At 41.2% G+C, this 25859-nt stretch overlaps 1 protein-coding gene across 7 annotated transcripts in view; it reads right to left on the bottom strand.

Moving 5' to 3' along the window:
- SEMA6D (sema domain, transmembrane domain (TM), and cytoplasmic domain, (semaphorin) 6D) overlaps window positions 1-25859 on the bottom strand; it is a 585322-nt gene that overhangs the window by 29130 nt on the left and 530333 nt on the right. For 5 of the 7 annotated variants that reach the window (XM_011967278.1, XM_011967273.1, XM_011967276.1 and 2 more), the window contains exon 1: window positions 25576-25858. The exons of the other annotated variants lie outside the window; for them this stretch is intronic. The gene's annotated coding sequence lies outside the window, so the exon portion shown is untranslated. Of the gene's footprint in view, window positions 1-25575; window position 25859 lie in introns of those variants that run through there. 7 annotated transcript variants of the gene reach the window in all.

Genomic DNA, 25859 nt, shown 5'->3' with positions numbered 1-25859 from the left:
GCTTTGCTGCGCAACCAGTGATCTGACCTTGGGTGAGCGAGTTCACCACTTGGTACCTCCATTATCCTGTACACTGGGGAGGGGATCACACTACTAGCAGCTGCCTCATAGAGTTGCTGAGGACTGAAGGAGTTCTTGAAAGAGTTGACTAGAGATCCTGGCACATGGTAAGCACCATAAAAATCACTATTAGACGAGGTGAGTACCAGGAAGCCTGTTCAAGGCAAAAGGTACAACCTTGAGGAAGGGTGTGTGGTTCTAATGCCAGAGATAACTATGCTTCAAACACTATTATATTACCCTTATCTACATTTATTCTCACCTTCCTTATGAATCACCTTGGAGGATGTTAGTCTTATCCCAGACATTAAACACACCTGGAAATAACAGGGAGGTAAAAAATCTGGGTTCTACTCTTAACTCAGCCTCTAAGGATCCGACAGACCATGAGAAATCCAACTTGCCTCTTCCAGCCTCGGTTTCCCAATCTATACAATGAGAACACAGGTGATCTCCAAGGCCCCTTCCAAGTTGTGACATTTTATGATTCTGAGTTTGGTGCCTGGGTTGAAAACGGTTCTTTACTCAAAGTAAAATTCCTCCCAATTCACATGTCTAAGTTTTTTGCTGTAGCATTGCCGTTGCCTAGGATACAAAGTACATGTGCTCCCTCTGTACCCTGAGACAGGAGAGCGCTGCGATCGCTGCCTCTGATCTGTGACGCCGAACCACAAATGGGCTTTGTACTACAAACTGACTGATGCCTTGAACAGCGACCGAGCCTCCGCTGGCACTTACGAATGTGGACTTGGCATTCTGATGGCGTCCCAGATGAAATGGCAGAGGGTGCACTTTTCCCCCACAACCATGTGGCCTTGGGAAATACGGCCTTTAAGTGTCTCCTTAAAGGAGACACAATTGTACGATGTGCTGTGGGAAGCTCAGTTCACATACACTCAGGACCTCTGAATGGTTTCTTAGCCCCTCTCTGCATTCCCAGTGTACTTCGCAGCTGAGATTTAATAAACTTCTGTGTGTGGGTGGGGACTGGGGTGCCTAGCTCTCATCGATATTCAGCCTAGACCAGGGTGTGGGGGAAGAGCTTTTCACTTACAGTGTTTTATGCTCTTCAAAGCAAATATGTTTTATCTATTCTAGTCCTTAAAGCTGCCCTTAAGAGGCTTAGGGCAGAAGCTATTTTCCCCACTGAACTTCGTGTCAGCTTCAGGAGAACAGAAGTCGTGTCTGTCTGTTCTATACTTTATCTTTATTACCCACTATAGCATCTGGAACTCACTATCTACTTGGCAAATATTTGCTGAATTAGTAAATAGATGCTTTTCAGACAAGGAGTTAAAGAACTGCTGGAGGTCATACTGCTGAGAAGAGGCTTCTGGGTTATGTGTCTCCAGGTCCACTGCTCTATGACCTCCAAGGCTAATCTCAGAGAGGCTCAAAATGGATTTGCATTGACAAAAATCAAAACTAGGTTCCACAGTGACATTCAGCATTGGTCTTACAACTATGAGGCCAAGAGGGACCAGAGGACAGCGTCTGGATGCCACTTCTCTGAACACCCTATATTTTGGGCATGGTAAAGCACCCCCTCATTCCAGTGCAAACTCAGCTCCTCCTACCTTTCTGCCTTTGGATGTGCTGTCCCCATCACTACCTGGAGTGCTCTTCTTGTCCCTTCCTCTTCATGACTGATTCCTCAAGAGAAATCACTTCCCACCAGGATTTTCCTTCTTTTCCTTCTTCGGCCATGAAAATCTGGGCTCACTTTCATCAGAGCACATATCACATGATAGTATGTTCCTTCTTTTCATAACTTACTCCCCCGCACTGTAGGTTTCTTTGAGTTCAGGAACTGTCTTTTATGTCCATAAATAAACTCCCAAAAAAGTGGTTAGTCCACAGGGTTTTAATAGTTCTTGTTGAATGAATTTCTGTGTGAGACCCTGTGCCTTCTCAAGGAAAAAAAAAAGTTGAAAAATCTCCACAGAGCCCTTTACCCACTGATGGTCAACTGCTAATGACAGGTCATCCGCAATCACCAGTAATGAACATACACACACACCAACATATTAAATTATGCATTAAATTATTAAATTAAGCATTAAATTATGTAGCAGTATTTCTGGTAGGCATTTGTCCTTGCAGCTGCAGATGTGACCATAGTGAGATTTGGGCTTCCCTTGATTTTGAAATTGCTGGAAAGGACATATAGGACTTAGCAGTGAGCCAGTGATATTGTCTGGCCCATTTCCTAAATCGACCAATGCCTTGGACCTAGAGACCCAAATTCTATTCTAATCACAGGAGGCATCCTGGGGAGGTATAGAGAAAAAAGAATGTTGCTTTCTTTAGACACGCAAACAGGCTAAACATTGGTGAAAAGATTGAGAGAAATTAGCCTCATTATCTTTGGAGGGAAAAGTGTGACTGGTTTTCCTTTTACCCACCTACTCTCACTCTAGAGACTTGCAGCTCTTTGACAAAAAAGAAATGATTACAAAACCAGGAAACACAAAGGGTGTGGGGTCCTTTGTATGAAGAATACAGGGACAAGGTAGGATTACAACCAGAGTAAGAAAGGCGCTCTAGCCGGACTGGGGGAAAGAACTGGAGGGACCTGTGGGTTTCTTCCCGAGGGGCTGCATCTATTCCAAGCTGGGGAGAGAGGTAGAGCCGCCTCTTTCATGTCATGTGTGCTGACAGTCCCAGACAGCCTTCAGATCAGTGGACATTCAAGAAGTAGACGCAGCCTGGCCTGGTTTATGAGGTGCTCTAATCACCAGTCCCCAGGCCCTAGGCTTTATCTCAAGTGGGTCGGTTATACCTTCTGCTTACTGTCTTTCAGCAGCATCCAAGCTGCCCAAGGGAGAAGAGGGAATGGAGGCCAGTGTGAAGGACAGGAGGGATCCCTCCAGCACTGCTGGCTGCTCCCTCCTCCCTCCTTACCTCACCTCTTCTGAGATGAGGTAAGGATGCATCTGCTGACTCCCTCTTTCACCATGCTTTTTTTTTAAAGGGACAAGTGAGAAAATGTGAGTAAAAATACTTTATAAATTGTAAAGGTGCTATACAAGTGCGAAGAAGTTGTATTATTATCACTGCTTTATTTAGTCGCAGTTTGCATCACCCTGCTATACTGACATCGCTTACACTTTTGCTCAAATCAGTATTCACAAGCTTATTTCTACTGCTGCAGTTCCTCTGTGAGTGGCCAGCTCAGCTGAGGCCTCCTGCCCTTAGCTCCTGTTGTTCTCTGCACCTGGAAAACCTTCTGCAGCTCCTCTGACTGGCAAATTCCTAGTCATCTTTAGGACCCAGGGCCACTCTGAGACCTTCTCCATCCCTCTCTCTGCTCTCCTCGCAGGACACTCTATCCATTTCTACTGTGGATTTGCTACAGTGGGTAGAATTGCTCCTTTACCTCCTGTCTTCCTCTTTAGACTGTGAACTCCTAGAAGGCAGGATCTATGGTTTGTCAGTAGGAATAACTTCCCAGGCCCAAATAGAAAATATTTCACATGCCTGCTCTACTAAGAGAAGAGTTTGCTTGCTAACCTTCTTATTTTGTTTTTGTTTGTTTGTTTGTTTGTTTGTTAGACAGAGTTTCACTCTTGCTGCCCAGGCTGGAGTGCAATGGCATGATCTCGGCTCACTGCAACCTTCACTTCCCGGGTTCAAGCAATTCTCCTGCCTCAGCCTTGAGTAGCTGAGATTACAGGCATGTGCCACCACGCCCGGCTAATTTTGTATTTTTAGTAGAGATGGGATGTCTCCATGTTGGTCAGGCTGGTCCCGAACTGCCGACCTCAGGTGATCTGCCCGCCTCGGCCTCCCAAAGTGTTGGGATTACAGGCGTGAGCCACCGTGCCCGGCCTTCTTATTTTGTTTTCATGGGACACACCTGGAATTAGGTGTAATACTTAGATGTCGCAGACTGGAAAATTAGAGCTGATTATAACAAGCCAGGGTTGCATGCTAACAAAGCACCAGGCATTATGCTAAGCACCCCCTAGGAGGTTGGTGCTATTTTGCAGATGAGGAAATGAAGTAATTTGCCTTTGGTCACAAAACTAAATAATGGGGCTTAAGTCAGTTTGACTCCAATGTCTGTGATCTTAATCCCTGCAGCAGAAAAAGGTAACACAGAGGAAAAGGAACAGAGAGGACAAAGAGGAACTGAAGAATTTATTAAGATAAGAATACTGTCATAGTTTTTTAGCTTGATTTTATGATGGTTATTTTAAGACATGAACAGCACTATTTCCCCCTTCTAGACTAATAGTCTAGCAGGTAACTGTGTCAGAAAAATAAATAAGTAAAAGTTTCTATGAAAAAGTCAAATACAAGAGAAGATTCATGCAGGGAGCTAGCGAGGATCCTGTCTCCCTAAGTCTTCCGTATTGGTTGCCACCTCTTCCTCCTACCTTTCTATCTTTGAAGTTAAGGGACCTCAGTGGTCAGAGGCCTCTTCCTTATCATCCTAGACCTAACTTGAAGCCTTTGTTTCCAGGCATGACAGGGCAGTGGTGCAGCAGGGACCTACCCCAACGTCAGGGAGAAGAGTATATTGGGTACCTCCCTGCTCAGGTGCTCTAGATTGGAAATAAACTGAGAGCCCACGGCTCGCTCCTCTGGCTCCTGGACCCTTCCGAGTTAAAGAGAGGCTCCCTTTGAAACCCTTCTTTTAAGTATCTGGCTGACCAGGGAGAGTGGATACGAGGGAGAAGTACATCAGAAGGCAAGTCTCTATCTCTGGAAGGCTTGTCTACATTTCTCTGTTTGTTTTGTTTTTTGAGACAGAGTCTTGCTGTGTCACCAGGCTGGAGAGCAGTGGTGCAATCTCGGCTCACTGCAACCTCCACCTCCCGGGTTCAAGTGATCCTCCTGCCTCAGCCTCCCGAGTAGCTGGGACTACAGGTGCATGCCACCACGCCCAGTTAACTTTTTGTATTTTTAGTAGAGACAGGGTTTCACCATGTTGGTCAGGATGGTCTCGATCTCTTGACCTGGTGATTCACCTGCCTCGGCTTCCCAAAGTGCTGGGATTACAGGCGTGAGCCACCATGCCTGGCCATGTTTTTTACTTTCTATTTTCAACTATCAACAAAAATACTGTAACTCAAACCCACAAAATGGCTGAAAAAGGAGTGACAATGCATGACACCCTCGGGAGTTCCTGGATGATGGTCATCCTCTCACCACACTGGAGGACAAGCACCCTCATATAAACCAATGGGAAAGCAGGCTCTACTTTATGAATATTTTGGCTTTACCACCCGCTAGCTGTTTGATCTTGGAAAAGCTACTTCACTTCACATCTATTAAAAGTAGAAAATAACTGAACCTATCTAAAATGGTTATTTCCAGGGTTGCAGACTTAATATATGGAAAACTTAAACTTATGCAAGTAAGTACAATTAGTATTAGCTATTATTATGGTTATTGTGTTGACATTATTATTAGCCTCATTATGCTTCCTCTCTGCTGTGTCCCCTGCCCTGTCATATTCTAACCTTTTCTGAAGACCACTCTGATGATTTCAACATCTTCTTCCCCCAAATTGTCTCTTGGAATATTCTTTGGAAGACTGGACCAAGAAACTGCAGTTCAAATAATTTCCCTTTTCCTAGTAATAGAGACACCTAAATCAACCACTCAGAAATCAGGCGGGATTCTCATACATATGGCTGTCAACACATTAGAAGTTAAGCATCTTGCCAGTGTACATGGACCAAATATGCCTCATGTCATTATTCTTCTTGAGATCTATCACACGCTCAGACCCACCTCTAAAATCTATCTTAATAGGAAAGAGCAACTACACAGATGATTAAAAGCCCTGAGACCTGATTGCTTGTGTGGGCGGGGGGTGGTGGAATACTGCAGATTCCCCATAGTGCAAAAGTCAGTCCAAGAGACAGTTGGCCGAATTCTTTGTTGTGGAAAAGGTAGACTAGGTTAATGGAGAACCCATCCCTGGACTCTGGAAAGCAGAGGTGGAGGTTGGTGCTATAATATCTACTAGCCCACTGTGCTCCAACTATCTAGTTTTTCAGCTTCTCAAAGGGCTGAAAATTCTGTATGGCAGTTTATAAACACAACACAGTCTCTAAGTGTTTTTTATATTGTTTCCATTCAGAAGTGGGTGTATATATCCTCCCTGTGATTCTGGGCTACAACTGTTTGAATAATAGAATGTGGTGGTGTGATGCTATGCCAGTTTGGGGCCCAGGACTTAATACATGGGCAGCTTCCACTTCCTATTTCTCTGGACACTTGTTGGAACCCAGCTACTGAAGTATGAAAAAGTCAAAGTGCTTGTAAGACGTCCTCATGAAGTGGCCCATAGGGAGAGGAACTAAGGCTATGGCTCTCAGCCCTAGCTGAGCCCTGAGCTGACAGGCAGCACCCACTGGCCTTCCATGAGAATGACCACCTTAGAACTGAACCCCCCCTCACCTACTGGAGCCACCCCAGTTGATACTACACAGAGTAGTGATGAGTCTCTGCTGAGCTTCGCCCACATTGTAGATTCAGGGCTAAACAAATGATCGTGGTAGTTTTAAGCACTAGGTTGTGGAATGGTTTCTTAGGTGGCTGGGTCAATGAATCCTTCCTTGGATCCCCTCAGCACTCTCTTAATCCTGAAATCCTGCTTCCTTTGCTCTTTCCTTTCAGTCCAGCTGAAGATTGAAATTAGCTGTCAGAGCTGGAAATATTGCAGGGAAACAGAGAGTCTTTGGTCAGAATACAGAAGTTATGACAATTCCCTCGTAATAGTCTTCAGGTTGCTTTTCTATGTGTCAAACAGTAGAAACTTGTCCCTAAAATGTCTTGTCCCAGTCTTAAAAAATCAGGCTTCTTAGCACTATTTACAATAGCAAAGACATGGAACGAACCCAAATACCCATCAATGATAGACAGGATAAAGAAAATGTGGTACATATACACCATGGAATACTATCTATGCAGCCATAAAAAGGAATGAGATCATGTCCTTTGCAGGGACATGGATGAAGTTGGAGCCATCATCCTCAGCAAACTAACACAGGAACAGAAAACCAAACACTGCATGTTCTCACTCATTAGTGGGAGTTGAACATTGAGAACACATGGACACAGAGAGGGGAACAACACACACCAGGGCCTCTTGCGGGATGGGGGTTGAGCGGAGGGAACTTAGAGGATGGGTCAATAGGTGCGGCAAACCACCATGGCACACAAATACCTATGTAACAAACCTGCACATTCTGCACATGTATCCCCCCCCTCTTTTTTTAGAAGAAATAAAAAAAAAATCAGCCTTCTTGATAGCAATACCAGAAATGCAAATTGTCACAAAGGAGGTACAATTTTACACTGGTGAAATTAGCTTCTTTTTTTTAAAGATAATACTTAATACAGGTAAAGTTGGGATGAAATCAATACACTGCACATGGCAGGGTAAATTAGTACAATCATTTTAGAAAATAATTTGGCAATGTGTAACACACATGCTCCCGTACACACAACACACACTTTCAAAACCAACCTTTGACTCAGTAATTTTACTTCTGGTTATTTACCCTTAGCAAATAATCTAAAGTAGGAAGGAAATAAATGAAACTTATTTTATAATGGTGAACAAACTGGAAACAGCTTAAAATTGTAAACACAGAGAAGTAGTTAAAAGTATATTACACTAGCCTCATGAAATATGATGCAATCATTCAGATAATAATAATGAAAACCAGTAATCTTCAGCTTATGATGCAATACTAGGAATGAAAAAAAATCAAAATATAAGGTTGTATGTTCACTGATCAAAACTGTATAAAACTGGAGATACATATAGACAAATACTAGAAGGAAATAGATTTTTAAAAATTTAAGTTATTTGAGATTTTTTCCCCTTTAAAAGTAATACTTTATAATATTTTTAACATTTAAAAAAGGGAGCATGGGAAAATGCTCCACTAAAGAACATTAAGTTACCTTCCATCCAAATAAACAGCTCCTTTTCTTGGTGAAGACAGTTATTGTCTGTTGAATCAAATCAAGAACTAGTACTGGGGTTCTATGGGATATGATTTTTGGAATATGTAATTTATTCTAGAGGATAACTTCCTAGAGAACAAGTCCTTGATTATGTTTTGTTTAATTTGTACTGTGGGTGTACGCTAAGAAAACACGAAGGTAATTAAGAGATTTCAGCTAAATTAGCATATTATAATTTCTGCTCCCTCTTTCCTTCTTACCTCCTACTTTTTCCTTTCTACCTCCTACTTTTTCCTTCCTAAGCTTCTGAAATATAAAGTGCTAAAGTAAAATTAGCAATAGCGATTGCTATTTTTAGAGTGAACTTTAATCTGATTTTCACAAAGATCCATGCCAATTCCAAATCACTGCTGTTCACTGCTGTTCTCTTGGTGCTGGTATTACAGGGATTGTCTTTTGTATTAAAAGTTAAAATTACAGTCACACAGGAGAAAGAAAACCTGGCTTAAACTTCTCAGTGGTCAAATCTACACCAGTAAAAGCAAACAAAAAACTGATTGCAATTGTGTACTTGAATATTTAAAGCCAAAAACATTTATATCCCAGTTGTTCAAATACTGGCATTTAAGATCTTCCTCAACTCTGAAACATGCACAGAGAAATGGAGAATGAAGACCTGGCTTATTTAAATTCCAAAATCCCGCTTAAAGTCCTGTGTGTATGACAGCAGGAAGTAAGGACATTTTCTGTGCCAGCCTTCTTGCTCTTTGCTGTAGTCATCACCCTACATCACCACCATCCAAATAAGTGACAAACTAAGCATTAAGTAAATTCCTATCTGAATATGTAGCAAAACAGTAAATCTGTGTTTTCACAAACAAATTTCTACATATGACTTGTTTATATTTTACTTTGAAGATAAATAGCTGCTTGGAACACTGAATCTATTTCAAAATTTGGTCACATTGAGCATTTTTCTCAGTCATAAGATAATCATAGCAGATAAGGGTGATTCTGCAATTCTGCCTGGGCTATGGCAACAAGGAGTCAGACTTCTCTTATCTCTGTGGCTCTTTCCAAATCAGCCCACTCAATGCTAATACAAATGTAAACACATTAGTTAGCCAACCATTAGGGGCTTGGGAGCTAAAATGTAAACTCCTTCATTTCTTAGCAGGCTTCTAAGCTAAACAGCCTACTGCTACACAATAAAACAGACCAACAGACTCAAGTCAGAATGTTCTCCACCAAAATAAAATAAAAATAAATTAAATACAATTAAATTAAACTAAGTCAATAAATAAACAAACCCCACAAACTGGATAACAAATTTTAAGAGGCCCAAAGATAGCTCTGAAAAGTAGAAAAGACAATCATTCCCTTTCTCTCCTTCTGTCTCTTACACACACCCTAAATCACTTGAGTTGTTTAAAAGAATCTGCATTAACACCTCTTGATTAGTGTCAAAGTAAAAATTGCTTAATAGTTAAGTGATGAAATGTGTAGAACTAAGCATCACAGGTTTGATCTTAATTGGCTTGATACTGTGACTTACACTGGAGTTGTTTGTGGACTTTTACCATTATGGAAAAGCTCCCCATCTCTTCCATCTCTTCAGGCCGACAGCAGGCTTGTAAAGTGGAGAGACTAACTTAATGATGCAAATGTTTAGGCGGGTGATTAGAGACACTCTGAGCATTGCATTCTCTTGTGATCTCAAATTTGCTCAAGGAAATGATGGCTTCAAGCAGAACTGAAGGTGTATCTAAAAATGATTGCGGAATCTCAGTTAATTTGAAGTTGTTTGTTTTCTTTGAAATGTCTTTTATCATTTCCATTTGTCAATGACCTTAAGTTGATGAAAAACAAGTGTATCTGAAGTCCGTGTCTGCCATTGAAGAGCTATAACTTTTAACACGCACTTTGCAGCAATGCTTGCAGAGGTGCAAGCTGACTGAACTAGGAGAGATCTTGGTTCCCACACTGAATCAATACAGACTCACTGTGTTTAGTGGTACCTCTTTCTTGCATCTTGGAGAGTCTGGGTCACTGGAGAACAGATATTTGGGCCATGATGACTATACTGTAGTGCCTTCTCTAAAAGTTATCGTTGACATGTAAGACTGTAGGGCTGCCAATCACTTGGTACCACATTGTGGGGTCTGTTTTGATTGGTTAGCACCCATGCCAGAGGGCTGGCAACATATTTTTTATTATGATCTCCCAACACACAAAACTTCTTGGGCTGAAAATCAGAAGATCCTCAGGGATGTCAATATTTGTATATTAGAGTTTTAAGGTCTTGGCTATAGATTTTTTTTAAGTGTGGCAAAAGTACAGGAGTGAGTTAAGTCTCCCCTGGGAAATTAGCATAAAATCTATAGAAAAGAAAGGACAGATCCAAATTAAATGAGCAGAATAATACCAGTGCTCAATCAATTTGATTTTATATTTTAAAAACCACCAAACTGCATGTAGGCCTAGGCTAGAAGTCAAAGATTTCAACTACACAGCTCAACTTTCTCAAGAAGAGTGCTAATTTCCATTTTTATTTTGGCCCCATAATGCCCATAATCCCCGTAATTTCTAGTTTTGAAAGTAGAGTCACCACACTTACAATTCAAACCCAGGCCTGGCATTATTTTACCTGTGTCTTCTTCTCCTAAGGTATCAAGATTACCAGCCACGTTCTTGGAGACCATGTGTAGTCTGCCTTCATTTACAGCTGAGAAAACCAAGGGCCAGAAGTTAGGTAGCTTCCTGAGTATGAGACACTGTGGAAACTCAAGACCCAAATTCTATGGTTCTTTTCAACTCATGTCTGCTTACTCAGCTCAATACAGAGTAAATGTCATTGGTGAAAAGAAGTCAGGACCAGTTACGTGATTCGCAGGGCCTGGTGTAAATAAAAATGGGATTCTCTTTGTTTGAAAAAAATTAAGGATTTCAAGATGGCGACAGCAGAACATTCCAAGCATGGGACCAAGTGCAGCTGCAGGTCACATACCCAGGAAAACTGATGCTGCATGTAGTTGTTCCATGATTTACTGGCCTTTGATGCTTTGAAAGCAAAGGGGAAGAAAAGCTCTGTGAACACTGAAGATGCTCTAAAATCATCTGTTGCATGGATAAATCAATGAATGTATAAGTGAATAAGATGATTCTATACCTAGAAGCATCTTAAAAATTACTACTAAGACTGAGGGTCAGCTTAAGCTAATCCAGAAAGTTACTATGAGTACTTAGTTCATCCTTTAAGTTCCAAAATTCATCATCTGAAAACACTTCACAACATGATAAACCTTCCCAACCCACCACAAACAAGTCTCCAGAATCAGCTTCAATAATGAGTGGCTGTGTATACATGTGGTGCTGCTTCTGTGCTCTGATGGGCTCAAGAAATGCCACATGCAGAATTGTTCTTACATTTTCTCTGTCTCTTTATGCTTTTAGAAGTAGTCATGCAAATACATTTTCTGGGGGAGGAACCAATCCATGTATAAAATCCATAAGCCTTTCATAAAGAATGTTTCGTATATTGCCAAACATCCTTGATTTGAAAATAGTAAATATAAAAACCAAAACTACTATAACTTACTGAGTTTATGTCAGATACCATGCTAAGCGCCTTGCATATATGTCCTCCTAAAGACCAATAACATCCCTATTTGGTAGAAATACTATCCTAATTTTCCAGTGAGGAAAACTAGGCTCTGTGAGGTTAAGTGGCAGACTCAGAATTTGAACTCCAGACTCTCTGGACTCAGAAGGATGCACAGTTGGGAAGGAAAATTGTGCAAACTGAATATAGAGAGAGTAGTGAAGTAAGGGTTATTGCTTTCCCCTAAGGAACAAGACTTGTATTCAATAAAGCCTGAGTGAAGTTTTACCTTGGTGAACAAAAACGCAACTATAAAACACTGAAAGTAGAAATTTCAAATATTGAAAATTTAGGTGATTAATTTTTACAGCTTCTTGCAAAGAAATATCAGCTGTACAAAGAGAGGTAAAGGAGAAGCGTCCTCACTCGTATTTTATGATGTCTTAGGACTGATTTATTGTATTATTGTACCAGGAAAAGAGGTTAAACAGGACAGGGTGAAGGAGGACTCACAGCCAGGCCAGGAGTTCCACTCAGGTAGTCTGTAGTGTATTTCATTAAGTGATAAGAAGGATTAAAAAAAAGTGAGTGGATACGTGTCCTCAGTAGATACAGAATTTATCACATGTAACAGAAATACTACAAATCTTTAACTTTAGAGCTTTAAGGGTTAATGAGCTTTTTGAAGTAGGAACCATGAGAAAATGTGAATTTATAATCATGAAAGGTCTTACAGAGTTGAAGAGAATCGAGTTAGCATTTGTGTCTCCACCTCTCAAGAGATAAAAGTGCCTTCATAATTATGGCTCGTGTTTACTATGATGTTTCAAAGTGTTAATCTGGCAGGGGTATCTTATTTCTCATTTAAAAGAAGCTAAAGCAAAAAAAAATATGAAAGTATAGTGAAAGTAAAATCGTTTTATGAATCCTGCCTACATTTTTGTAGCATTTTCTTACAATGTCGTATCTTTTACTTTTTAAATTACCTAATCAAATTCAAGTTCTGTTCCAAGTATGCAAAATTTTCAAATCATGCAGAAAAATATTGCTGGCCAAACACCAAACTTTGAATAGTTTAAGCACAGTCACAAATGTGTTTAATGTACACTGTGTGTAGGTAATATGTATAAATAACAATGGTATAAATAACAATGTATAATTCTCTATAACAAAATGGTGATTTTGTTTATGTATCCACTGGTAAGCCAATCTCTCCCATTTGGGTCAACTGAAGTGGTCCCATTCCCCTGACCAAGACTGCTTTAGGCTTCATACATGAGCAGGTGACATGACGTTATCCAATGAGAGCCTGGGGAAATCTGTTAGTAGGAAAGGTTTCCTGGGAGAGTTTGTCTCTTGATCTGTTGGATTCTCACCTGGAGTGTACCAGTCTTACTAGGAACATGAAAGGAGCTAGCAAAGGAGAAGATTAACAGGCTGAGAATGGCAAAGAAACATGGAAAACACCTTAGTCTTTGATGACTTTGTTTAGCCAAAGAATTAACCAACTTTGGAGCAACCACATTTCAGGACTTCTTATTATGTGACTTAATAAGACCCTAATTGTTTAAGCAATTTTAAATTAGGTTTCCTCTTACTTGTAGTCCAAAGCATACTAACAATGGAAACCCTACATGATTGAGCACCTTACTGTGTTCTAGGAACTGTGACGGTCAATTTCCATGCATTATCTTTAACTGACATCACATCTCTTTAAGAATATTTTCTCCATTTTACAGAAAAGGAAACTAGACTCAGAGGTCTCGTGATATACCCAATTTCTCAACTCTGTTAAGCAAACAGCATCGGTTTCCAACCTACGTCTGTCTGATGTTGAAGACTATCATTTAAAATCTCTGTAGGGGCACATGTGTGGTGTATTATATTTTTATATATGTCTATATTTACATACACCTATGTATAGCATGTACAAACGTACATACTTACATATACATATATGTGGAGTGAAGGCGATATCTATAGTAGCACAATCCTTTACCATATATTTTGAATCTTTGATGGTTAAAGATAGCAGGAATAATTGAGGAAAAAGGCAACAAAATAAATCAAATGGCAAGAACTGGGTAAAGTAATAATTGCCAAGATTTTTTATGCATTGGAAGTTACTTATCTGCCTTCCCATGGATCAGATAATTGAAGCTCTGTTCTTGAAGCTAGCTGGGACATCACTTCAGATGACATCTGCATTAAACACTTATCAACCTGTACAAAGACCATGCTTACTGAGGGCTACCATACACTCTCCCTTTTTCATAGAACACTGCCAACCTATGAAGGCATTCTCTTTCTCTTTGACCTTGGATGCAGGCCTACAAATTTCTGTAGCACAAGCTGCAACAGCCACTACCAGTAAGTCAGGTTTGGCTCTCTACTTTGAAACTCATTTGCCCTCTCAGTTCTATGTGTTCAACAGCAGGGAGGGGCAGGGTGGCTCTTTGGGGATATAACTGAAAATTACTGGGAAATTGTGCAATGGTAACGCATCAACCCCAGAGAGCTGAATGAGGTGCAATTACTGCTAACTGAAAATATTATCTATGTATTTCTGAAAATTGAGTCTAAAAACTATATTAGCAGCAATGAAGTTTAAGTGATCCCAAAAGAAAAGGGCAAAGTGTTATAAAATGTAAATGGCAATAATAAATTTGAGAAGTTGGACTATCTGTGTGTCTGTCTCTTTTTGCAGGTAGCTACATGCAGGTTCATAAAGTAGATTCATATTTTCTAAAATCAGCATGGTATTTGATTGTACTGCCTAGGGGATTAAAATAGGAAGATAAACATAGCATGAAGGGATCCTACTACTAGAAAGAACTCTGGAGGTCATATAGACTCTCTCCCGCCCATCACCACCTCTCTTTGTTCTAAGGAGAAAACTAAGGCTAGCAAGGCCAGTCCTTGTCCACAGGTAATCTGGTTGTCTAACAGTTCAGCTAGGCTGTGTTTTCCCAGACTCTCAGCTCTGTGTTCCTACTCCTTTTTCAAATTGCTCTGACAGCCTTTTCAGTAATGAGCACACATTTTGAACTTGAAAATTACATTAAACCTCAGAGATTAGCTAAGTGTGTGGTGAAGAGAAGAGCGGGAGAGATGGGTAAGAGAGTGAGGGAGGGATCTCTGATAACTTTCTACAGTTCTTTGGAAACCTAGCAGAATACAGGCTCCTGACTGTCTGATTGGTCTCTGTGGGTATCAGTCCTCACAGGCTGGAAATGGTCTTGGCTATCAGTGGATGGAGTGGGCTGGTCTTACCTGACAAACCCCATCCAATCTGCTAAGGGGCAGTGCGAGAGCCAGAAAATGATGGCCCAACTGCCCCTGCCATCCTTCTTCAACTACCCTTTGCTGAAGTAGTAGTTCCATCAAAACACATTCCTATAGACCTCCAAAGTGGTCCCTTGGCCCCCCAAATGCTCCTTGTTCCTTCAGTTATCCAGTGAAAGACAAATGGATTCAGGGATCCCTGTAAATCTGGTTAATTGGATAAACAATATACACGCTGAGAAGAAATAAATGAATGACTCCACGTAGTATGCTTAGTACAAAGCAGGACTTGAAGATCAGGTCAATGTTTGTGTTGTTAATACTACGATGATTATATTTAAAAGTCCCCAAAGGATTATTCTCAAAGCAACAGGGCTTTCCTCACCACTCACATTCTATAATTTTATTCTTTCCTTCACTGATTACATTGAAGGGTTTATAGTGAGTAGTTGAGATGGTGGACTTTGAACTGACAGCCTTGGGTGTGAATTCTGACTCTGGCAGCACGCTCCTAGCAAGGTACTTCACTGTGGGAGGAAGAATAACGTCCACACCCCTAAAAACAAAGATGTCCATGCCCTAATCCCTGGAATGGGTGAATATGCTGCCTTACATGGCCAGAGGGACTCTGCATCTATAATTAAGTAATGGATATTAAAATAGGGAGATTCCTGGATTATCTGAATGGTCCCAAGCTAACCACAAGAGTTCTCTGAAGATGGAAGAGAGAGGCAGAGGGTCGGAGAGGGAGAAGTGACTACGGAAGAAGTCTCAGTCATAGGATTGCTGGCTTTGAAGATGGAGGAAAGGGGTCACGTGTGAAGAAATGAGGACAGCTTGAGAAGCTGGAAAAGGCAAGGACACATTCTGTCCTGGAGCCGCTATCCGGATTTTAGCTCAGGGAAACCCGTTTCAGACTTCTGACCTCCAGAACTAAAATTCTACATCTGTGTGGCTTTAGGCCAGTGCGTTTGTGGAAATTCGTTACAACAGCGATTGGAAGCTAAGTGATGCTCCTTGAGCATCTGTGTCCTCATCTATAATATAGGAAGTAAAAGTATGTGCCCCAAAAGGCTGACATGAGCATTAGATGAGAGAACGTAAATAAAACTTCAGTGCTTGGCACAGATTAAGAACTCAATAAATGTTTGCTGTCATTATGTTTATGATGTCACCACACAGAGTGTGAATTTACATATGGCTCATTATAATAAAGTGATTCCACAAAGTATATTTCATTGTATCATAATAATACTTTTCACTAGAGCAACAACTATCTGGTTTTTATGAAGCACTTTTATCCATATTGTCTTATTTAATGCTCATTATAATTGTGCAGGGTCAGTAAGGCATCCGCAGGTGAGGAAACTGAGTCTCCATGTGGGCAGTGCTTTCCCTAGGTAACTCAGAAGCTCATTCTGTTGGCCAGGGCTGGAGTACAGAGCATCTGCTTCCAAATACAGTATGTTCCCAGCTTCATTGTGTGGCTTATAGAAATACATACATACAGTACACAGAATCTTAATATGACATAAAAATGCTAAAGCCAAATGATGATGGGGGTTGTTCATCGCAACCCAAACCATTTCCCATATGATCTCAGCCAGCGGAGCTTTCTGCTGGGCCTCCAGCTCTTCCAAGCACGGCTTGAGCACTCTCTCTAATGCATCTGGTCAATTGTGCAAAGCACAAGGGAAAAAATTCCATCCTGACCGCAGCAGGCAATCACCTTATGCCCTGAAGCATGAAGTTTGATTACCCTTATCTCAGTTTATCATTAAATCAAAAACTGTTGCTATGAATACTGGCCCAGGACTTCATTTATGAAATGATATAGGCCAGTCAGCAGAAATAAGTGAGTGCCCTTTTTCTTTCAAAATTTCTGTTCGCTATAAAGATCTTTTGCAAACTGGGAGGGTGGGAGGGGGGGAAGCCACTTTAGCTCTGAGCAGATTTTATTACTTTCTTTAGTCTTTCATGAGCTAGCTGGGATGTCTTTGGCTCATAATCATTCTCCTCGCACCGTAGGCAAGAGGTCTTAGATCTACTGCGGAGTGGCCTGCCAACAGTAACCCTGAGGTCTAGCACTTTGCTTGGATGGGAATCTGCATTTTAGCAAGATGCCAGGCAATCTGTAGGCACACTGATGTTTGAGGAGCTCTGACTAAACTAAAGCACCATTTCTCAAAATGTGGTGAAGGGACAATGGGCACAAGTTACCTGAAGTGTTCCTTAAAAATGCAGACTACTGGGCTTCATTCCAGATGCAGCAAAACAGACCCACTGGTGTTGGGGCTCTGGGAATCTGCATTTTAACCCTATATCATTGTGATGAAATTTAAAGTTTGAAGACTCCTGGTAGAGATCGAAGATGTGGGTGATGACAGAGATGGTCAGGAGTGTGCTTAAATTTTTATGACATTATTCACATTTTTAACAACCCTGGGGCCACCAGCATAGAACATGTGCTAATTATCGATATTTTGTCCTTCAACAGAACCGATAGCGGAAGCCAGGCTTTTGTCACCACAATTCTGAAACAGCTGACCTCGGGCTTAGGGATCTTCAAAAAGGTGCCAAGGTCTAGAGTAAAATCTCCAGTCCACTGAACCTCTCCTTCCAAATTCCCCTTTCCAGTTTGGCTGAATGTGTGGCAAGTATACCGAGTGGGAGTGCAGGGTAGCTGTTGTGGAACTGGCCTCAAGGCACATATATTAGTTAAAGAGATAGGATAAAATCACATGTGAAAAGATAGCACAGTACAAGGGCTAAAAGCATAGGCTCTGAAGCCAGCCTGCATTTATTTTTATTTAACAGACACTGATATATTTATAGCACTCACTACATGCCAAGCACTATTATAAGTGCTGTTCAAATATTAATTCATGTGTGTCTCACAATACCCCTAGGAGGTGGGTACTACCATCATCATCTACCTTTTATAAGGTGAAAATGGGTCTCAGAGAGGATGTAATTTGTTCAAGATCACACAGCATATGAGTCACACTCCAAGACTCACACCCCACAACAAGCAGACTCCAAGAGCTCATGTTCTTACTCACACTGCCTATCATGGGTCCAAGTTCCCTGGTTCCACTAGTCACTAGCTGTTTGACCCTAGGAAAATGACTTCATCACCCATGACTCAGTTTCCTCCTCTACAAAATGAGAATATTCACAATAATATTACTCATGTCAAAGAATGCTGATTGAACGATTTAATACATGTTCTTAAAAGTGTATCAGGCACATAACAAGCACTCAATATATGTTGGCTCTTGGTTAGCTATTAGTCCTATACTCCCAGAGGTAGAGTGAGGATTAAATTAGATAACATATTTGAAGTGCTAGGCACTGTGCCATGGCACATGGTAAGCACACAGTAAGTGCTAGCTGTTATTATTAGTCTAGTTGAACCAGGCCAGTTTATTTTAGATCCTGTCTGTAGGCAAGTGTGCTCTGCGCAGGGGGAGGCAGCCTGCCCTTCACTTCGACAAGCAACTGGGTAGGAGCCAGACCAATTACTAAACTAAACAGGTTCTCTGCTTTATGTCACTCGAATATTCCTGAGAAGTTTCCAATATTGAATTTGTATATGCTTAATCCTCTTTCCCTACTGACCTATTTTATAATTTCTGATTGATCTTTAATTGGCAGTGATTCTTCAGACTTAAGATTCGTCTCTAACACTGTCTGTCATATAACGATTAACTTGTAACAGACTTAAATATACCATAGAAAATTGAACCACTGGAGCAATTCTTGGCAAAGCAATTGACTTGATCATTCCCTAATGTAACTGTTTTCATTCTATTTTTCCTTTATTATGTGTTTTAATAAGCATACTTACACTACACAGAACTTCTGGTCTTTCCTCTCATGAAGCTTATTACCTCCACTATTAAACTTAACCATGGATTGATTATACTTTGTGTTAATCAAAGGGTTAACGATGGCTTGGAAACTCTAATGTCCAAACAGGTTATCTTGGGTGAGGGGGTTGAGTATGGCAGGACAAAGGGAGGTGAGGGAGGTGGGAAAGTGGGGGATTGGGGACCATTAGTGGCAGATGAGTTTATCTGGAAGACTCAGGCCATGAAAGAGGTATGATTTCCTCCTGGGAACCCTAAAATGAAATTTTCCAAAAGGAAGTATTAAAAACGTTCCAAGTCATTTCCCCTTTCTCTATTAGGAAAAGGCTGTCATAGCTCCAACCTCATTCCTTTCCGTTTACCAGCCATGATAAGCTATATCTGCAATGTAATGAAAAGTTAAACTCAATTAGTGCATTTATTAAAACACTTGCTGCATATCTACTACGTGTCACTCCCTCTGCTAACTTACAGTGATGAGCACGCAATATAGCCTCAAAGAACCTGCAGTCTAAGCAGCAACTAGAGTCCAACTCATATGAGCATGGTTTCAATTTGTGTCTGTCCTCTCTTCCACTTCCTATCTTCACATTCCCTTATCTCCCCTCCAAAAATCCTCATATACATATGCAACATATTCTTTATTATAGAATCTATGTCTAGAACCTTTTCAAGTTTAAGAAAAAAGATGAAGCCAATGAAGCCACAGCCTTCCAGTTTGGTTCTGCTAAACAACTCTATGAGAGGAACTCGATGCTGGGTAATTTGAGGCAAATCATCTTATTCCTTGCAACGTTCATGTGTATCACTGAACCAGTTGGCAGCTGATGTGCAGGTTTTAGTCCTGATCACGGAGCAATCTAGTGAATTGCCACAAGATTGATCCTATTCATTCTGATGGCTTAAGCCGTAGGGCCATCTGCTGAATGGCTAAGTATAGTAGACCAGAGATGCTCAATAAATATTTGTGGATTGTATGGCAAACTGCCTCTTCACACCTGAATTACAAGTCTGTCGTAGGTAAGGGTGTAAATATGGACAACTGATCTAGACCCTCACCCCCACCCCACCCCTGGGCTTTTGCCTAAGCTGTTCTGTATGCCTGGAATTCCCTCCCTCTCAACACCTCCCCCACCACCACTCCTCACTGTCCACCTGTCCAAATCCTACCTAGTTCAAGAACCAGCTCAAATATCAGTGACTCCACAGAGCCTCCCCTGATCACCCTCACCAGAAATAACCTCTCACTCTTCTCAATTTCCCTAAGACTGTGTATATCTTTTCTGGCACTTAAAACACACAGCATTTCAGCTATTTGTACACCTTGATTTTCCTACAGCACTCAGTGAGATCCCTGACCTCGGGAATTGTGTGATGCTCCTCTTTGAGCCCTCTCCTGCTCTGTACCCACTTGTACAGAGTAGACCCAGGGTAAAAGTTAGCCGAATGAACAAATGTTAGTGCCAGCAATGGCAAGAACAACTGCAACATTCTTTATTCCTTCTTCTGCCTCTTCTTCTCCCTCTGTAGCTTTTAAAAACATCTTTATTTGATCCACCAATTACCCAGAGGAGGCTTGAGGACTTACTGATAAATAAAGACAACTCTGTAGACCAAAAAAAAGCTTGCAAAGACCCTTATAATAACAAGTGAGGCGTCGGCCAATGGAGAGGGGAATCTCAGTCCCTGCTTTCCTGACAGCCTGCTCCTGGGGAGTGGAAGTGTTATTTTCTCAAAGAGCTTCGTCTGCTCTGGTTCTTATGTGCCAGTTCCTCAGCTGAGTAGAATCTCCTGACGTTATTTTTAAGTACAGACTCCAATAATAGGCTAAGTAATTGCAGATCTTCCTGAGGCCTTATTATATATGTACCAACATATTGGGCTTTAAAAACCCATATTCCTTCCTGTAAATATATGTTGAGAACCTTACATTTCAGTATTATGTGTAGTGGTCATGCGTATTTCCCTTTGTTTCCTCTCATAGAGATCCTGAATTAAAAAGAACAAAAAATAATGCTGATGCATGAGAGAGAATTTCTCAACAATGTATGTGATTACTCACATAGATTGAAAGATTTTCCCTCCATCATAACTGAGAAAAATGTATAGTACAATCTAATAGAGACTTTAACTTCAGTAATACACTTTCCATACTGGTGTCACTAATGCTTGAACAGCTGCAGCTCTCACTGTCTTTGCTGATGGGGCCCATAAATACTCCTGGGAAATGGGACAAAGATACGTAATGGATCTTCACCTGCCAAGATCAGGGAAATGAATGTCAATCGCACCCGGACGCAGAAGCACTTTTTGGTGGAGAGTGATGAATATTACCATTTGTCCTATGCCACTGCAATCTTGGACAGGAAAGCCTAACATGGAGAAAAATGGTGGGAGAAGATACCGTTCTAGGATGCTTGAAAAGAAGGGCGTGTAATAATTATATGGCCAATTGGAAAAAAAAATTAAAAAGTATAACAATATGATTTAGATGAGAAAAAAGATGGTGCTTCAAGAGCATATCCACAGTGTACGTATCATTTCACTCAGTATGCAATCTTCCCCCAAATCATGACTTTTTCATTGAAAAACAAATGTCAGAAATATTAGGAAGTCAGAAAATTGCAGGACGGTCTGTGTTCTTGGAAGCAATCCAGCGCAGTGGGGAAAAAGTGGGCTGAGATGTCGGGAAGCCTGAGTTCAAATCCTGCCCCTACCACCTTTCCATCGTGTAACCTCAGGGAAATGACAGCTTCTCAGTACCTCACTTTGTTTCCCAATAAAGCAGCAATAATAACATAATTCACCTTATAGAGCTGTCTGAGGGTTATATGATATAATCAATATAAAGATCTTAGGATGGTGCCTAGAATTTAGTAAGCTAACATCAAGTGTTTAGTATTGTGGTTGCTGCTTTCTCCTCTTCTTCCTCAGCCTCCATCATCGTCACCATCATCCTTCAGATGTTTTGTGGCTGATTTCACTAGTAAATGTTATGGAGAGAAGACTACATGCTAACTCACACCCAACATGAGGCAGTCTCCCCTTGACACATCAATCTCCAAAAACTAGATTCCTAATTATGAAAGTTTAAACATCCAAACAAAAAAGTTTGGCAACAGAACCTACAGATGTAGCCAGCTAATTCATGTTATTCTTGCTTTAACAAGCAATGGCCACTATAACAGATATCTTATTGAGTAAAAAGAAGAAAACAAAACAAAAAAAAGGTGACAGAAAGTATTGGGCACTAGTAGACAAGGGCCCCATATTTAGGTACATCGCATGTTCTTTGTGAAAAGGGATATGGCAATAACATGCTCAGTTCACCAAGAAACTAGGTAGATCTTTTTCTGTCTTCAGTCATTTGGGATCACAGGCTGAGGCTACTTCATTCCTTTCCTCCCCTTTTCAAGTAGACTTAAGTTCTGAAGGTGTAAGATGAGTGGTGGCTGAATGGCTCCTTCTAATTCTGTGATTCTGGTGGTTTGATCTTACAAGCCTCAAGAATCTTTCTGTGGTGGTATAAGGTTGGGGCAAGCCTCCTTTTAAATGGAACACGCGATTGCAAGGTGGCAGGGCCTTTCAGCAGGTGCCACCCCAGAACTGGATGAGGGGCCTGGGACAGGTTGCTAAACAATGGAAACTTCCCGTTCTGGGTGTTAACTTTAGTTACCACAGCCAGACAATACTGCCAGTGGTGTGGAAGAAAAAACTGCTGTAGCCAGCTGTGCTGTTCACAGTCGGATGGATTCCGTGTAGCTCCAAATGGTGATGGAGCCAGCAGCCTGTTGTAGCCAAGGACAGGATGATGGATGATCTACATACTGTGTCCAAGTAGAGAGAATGGCAGAAGTTCACTTCAGGGTTGTTAAAATGCTAATCTGGGTGAGTTAACAAAAGCTTAATAGAAAAGGAAAGTTTGAGAAATAAGTACACCTCATGTGGTATCTGTGTGGACCACTGATTTGATCGCCCTTGGTTACATAAATGGTTGTTTTTCAAAGTAAGAACGTCTAGTAGTTTTCCTGTTGGGAGAAATGCAAGCAGCTTCAATTGTCAGTGGCACTGCCAGTGTTGTCAGGGTGTGAGGAGGAAAACCCTGCCCGACAATAGCCACCTCAACTAGAAAGTGTTATGGTATGTTTAAAATAGTTATGTGATTTTTATTCTCTCCGTGTGTCATGGGAATAAATCAGAACACTTTTTTTTTCTTTTTTCCCAATTGGAAGTTGGCAGCTGTTCACAGGATCAGCGGCAACCTAAGACACTAGCTTTGGTAGATATTAACACTAAGTCTCCATTCACATGAGCCACAGAAAGTGAGATCTCTCACTCTAAGGACAGATCCAATGCATGAATTACACTAACAGTACATTGAATCATTCACTAGTGTTAAAGGCAGGTAGGCTGCACCACTGCAAGTATCTGATATGGGTAATCTTGCTTTAAAATCTCTAGGATAAAATACTACACTTCTAAAGAAAGGAGCATATCTACATTTCTTGTCAAAAGGTCTGTTTTCCCATCCTTTATTTCTTTCTATTTTTGCTCAATTGAAAATACAAGAGAAACATATTTGGCTCACCTGGTGTTGGAACACTGGCTAGCACAGCTCCTTGCAAATGATAAATATTCAATAAATACTGCCTGGTTGGCATACCCCAACTGCTTCTTGCTTCCTCTAGAAAGGCATCTAGAATATGCAGGCTTGAAGTCTATTAATTAAAATAAGGGACAATATTTTATCTCACAATATGCCAAAGAAAGAGTTCACCTGCTATGGTTACACTACTAATGGTTAGGCATTCAGCCAGGCTCTTAACTCTGCATAAAACGCATCAAAAGGGTGAAAAATGACCCTATTTCAGATGCATTTTTCACTCTTTGTATCTTAGTGAAACTCACATGCAAGAACAATGACTAAGCTAATTACCAAGGTTTATTATGACGGAGCAGCAAGAAGTGAAGAACTTCTCCAGTTTCAGTAAGTCTTTAGCAATTATGGCCATCTTTGTGAATCAAGGCTCTGATTCCTGTTTACTTGCTTGTGGCCTTTCAAGCAATGGAAACCCCGACACTGATGTAGGGGCCTGCTTACCCCAATCACAGTTACTGGACAGAGCCCTTCTGTGCATGCAGCAAGCAAGAGAACTGAAGTCTTCTGGATTTCTAAGCTGCCCTCACTCTAAGGACTAAGGGATTTACATCACAGCCATCTTTCAAATCCATCAACCCATCAAACCAGGGGAGACATGACCAGATGGTGCTATTAAAGGGCACCAAAAGAAAAAAAGAGAGAAAGAAGAGGAAGAGGGCAGAATGCCCACAAATCTAAATCAAACTCAAGTTAACCAGCTGTCGGTGATGAAGAAGTCACAATACTTCTGGCACACTCTCCTGAATCACAGAAACGTTCCAAAAAAAAAAAAAAAAAAAAGGTTATCGATATAGCATCCCTACTAGAAATAAGGCCAGGTAGGAATATTCTGTAGGATGCAGTAAGAAATAGTTGCTGGCTGTTAATCTAACAAAATGTGCCAATGGAAGAAAACAGGCTGCTCAACAACACAGTTTGGAAGCCTTGGGGTTATCTATTTAACTGCCTTTCTGGAAGTACATTCTAGAGACCCAAACCAAACAAAGCACAGACAGTAACTATAAAAAACAAAACTCAGCTATGACTGAGCTATGGTTTATTTATCTCTAGATGTTTAGGTTCATGGTAATATAGACCCAAATCTCAGGGCTTATCTGGCAATTTCTATTTATCTAAACCAGAGTAAATGTTTGTGTAATATCTGCCAGCTTGACAGAATATGCCTGTCACTCACTACATTAAACATGACTACACACAACTTAATTTCCTGAGTTAGACACCTAAGAGAGTAAGGGGATTTATTTTTTAACAGCATGAGTAAACCGGTATCAAAACCTATTGTTTTAAGCCACCAAAGGATAGTAAAATCCTTCCCTTGAGCGGTCTGAGATGAGATTTCTTAATACTACAAGGAAGAAACCTTGAAAATTTTCTTCAAACAAGTATTTTTCCTATTCTAAGGGGCAGAGATCAAATCAGCTTAGAAAAATGTTAGACCTTTCCCTGGGACTTCAGCTTTGGAATCAACAAAAGAATCCACTTCATAGCCCCAAATATCAAGCAGGGGGAAGGGCAACCTTAAAAAGCACCCATAATTTTTACTACAGACTTAAAATTCTTAATGGCCAGAAGTTTTGGGGAAAAATCGTCCCACTCATTGCCCTTTCACCCCAAGTAACAGGAAACACTACAGTTATTTTTAAAGGAAAGCCCCGCTGTAGTGGCAGACAGAAGGTCCAATGACTGTTGACGAAGTCTATATATCTATAGTAACGATGTGCTGCGCCTTCTGTGTGAGATCACCCAGCTGACGGCGCTGAGGGCTCGGGATGCTGGAACATCAGTTACCGACTGGTCACCCCAGAACACAGAGTACTGCCTTAAGTTCCTCAAACGCTGCGATTTATACCGGGACTTCAGTCCCCCTCCACACCCCCAGACCCGCCAGCTCCCTGACATTTCGCCTTTTAACAAGTTCAGGATTTAAACAATCACCTGACAGCACTGGTCCCAAGAGTGGATGGAACACAAATTTTTCAAACCCAATTCTCGTCCACACTTTCAAGTCCTTTATGACCTTTCATTTCAATCCAAGAATTACACACGACAGAGGACGCTTCAAGCCTTCCTAAATTACCCAAGGAAGGCGGCTGCTGTGTCAGTTTCTGCAGACCAGGGAAAAACACCGCCGCTGTCAAGACGGGAAATAAAAGTTTCCCTACCTTCCTCCTCACCAAGCCCATGCCAGCGGCTGCCGGCGCGAGCGGCGGCTCCCTCCCGGCTGCAGGACGCCTCTTGCAGCCGGAGAAGGGGCTCATGCAAAATTGACTCTTCCTTATTTGTTTCCATCCATAATTGATGGGGAGATGAGAACGTAACACATCTCAGAACCGAGCTCTTGCCGCCTGGCGGAGACCCTGTCCAAGACGCTTCCGTAAAGCATTTCCAGCCGGGGAACAAAGCACGGAAAGTTGCTGGGGAGAGCGGCCGGGAGGAGACACCGGGC

The sequence above is a fragment of the Mandrillus leucophaeus genome, unplaced genomic scaffold, assembly GCF_000951045.1.
Source record: "Mandrillus leucophaeus isolate KB7577 unplaced genomic scaffold, Mleu.le_1.0 Scaffold798, whole genome shotgun sequence".
Classification (NCBI taxonomy): Eukaryota; Metazoa; Chordata; class Mammalia; order Primates; family Cercopithecidae; genus Mandrillus; species Mandrillus leucophaeus.
The sequence above is the reverse complement of the archived record's forward strand: the minus strand, read 5'-3'. Positions and strand labels throughout refer to the sequence as shown.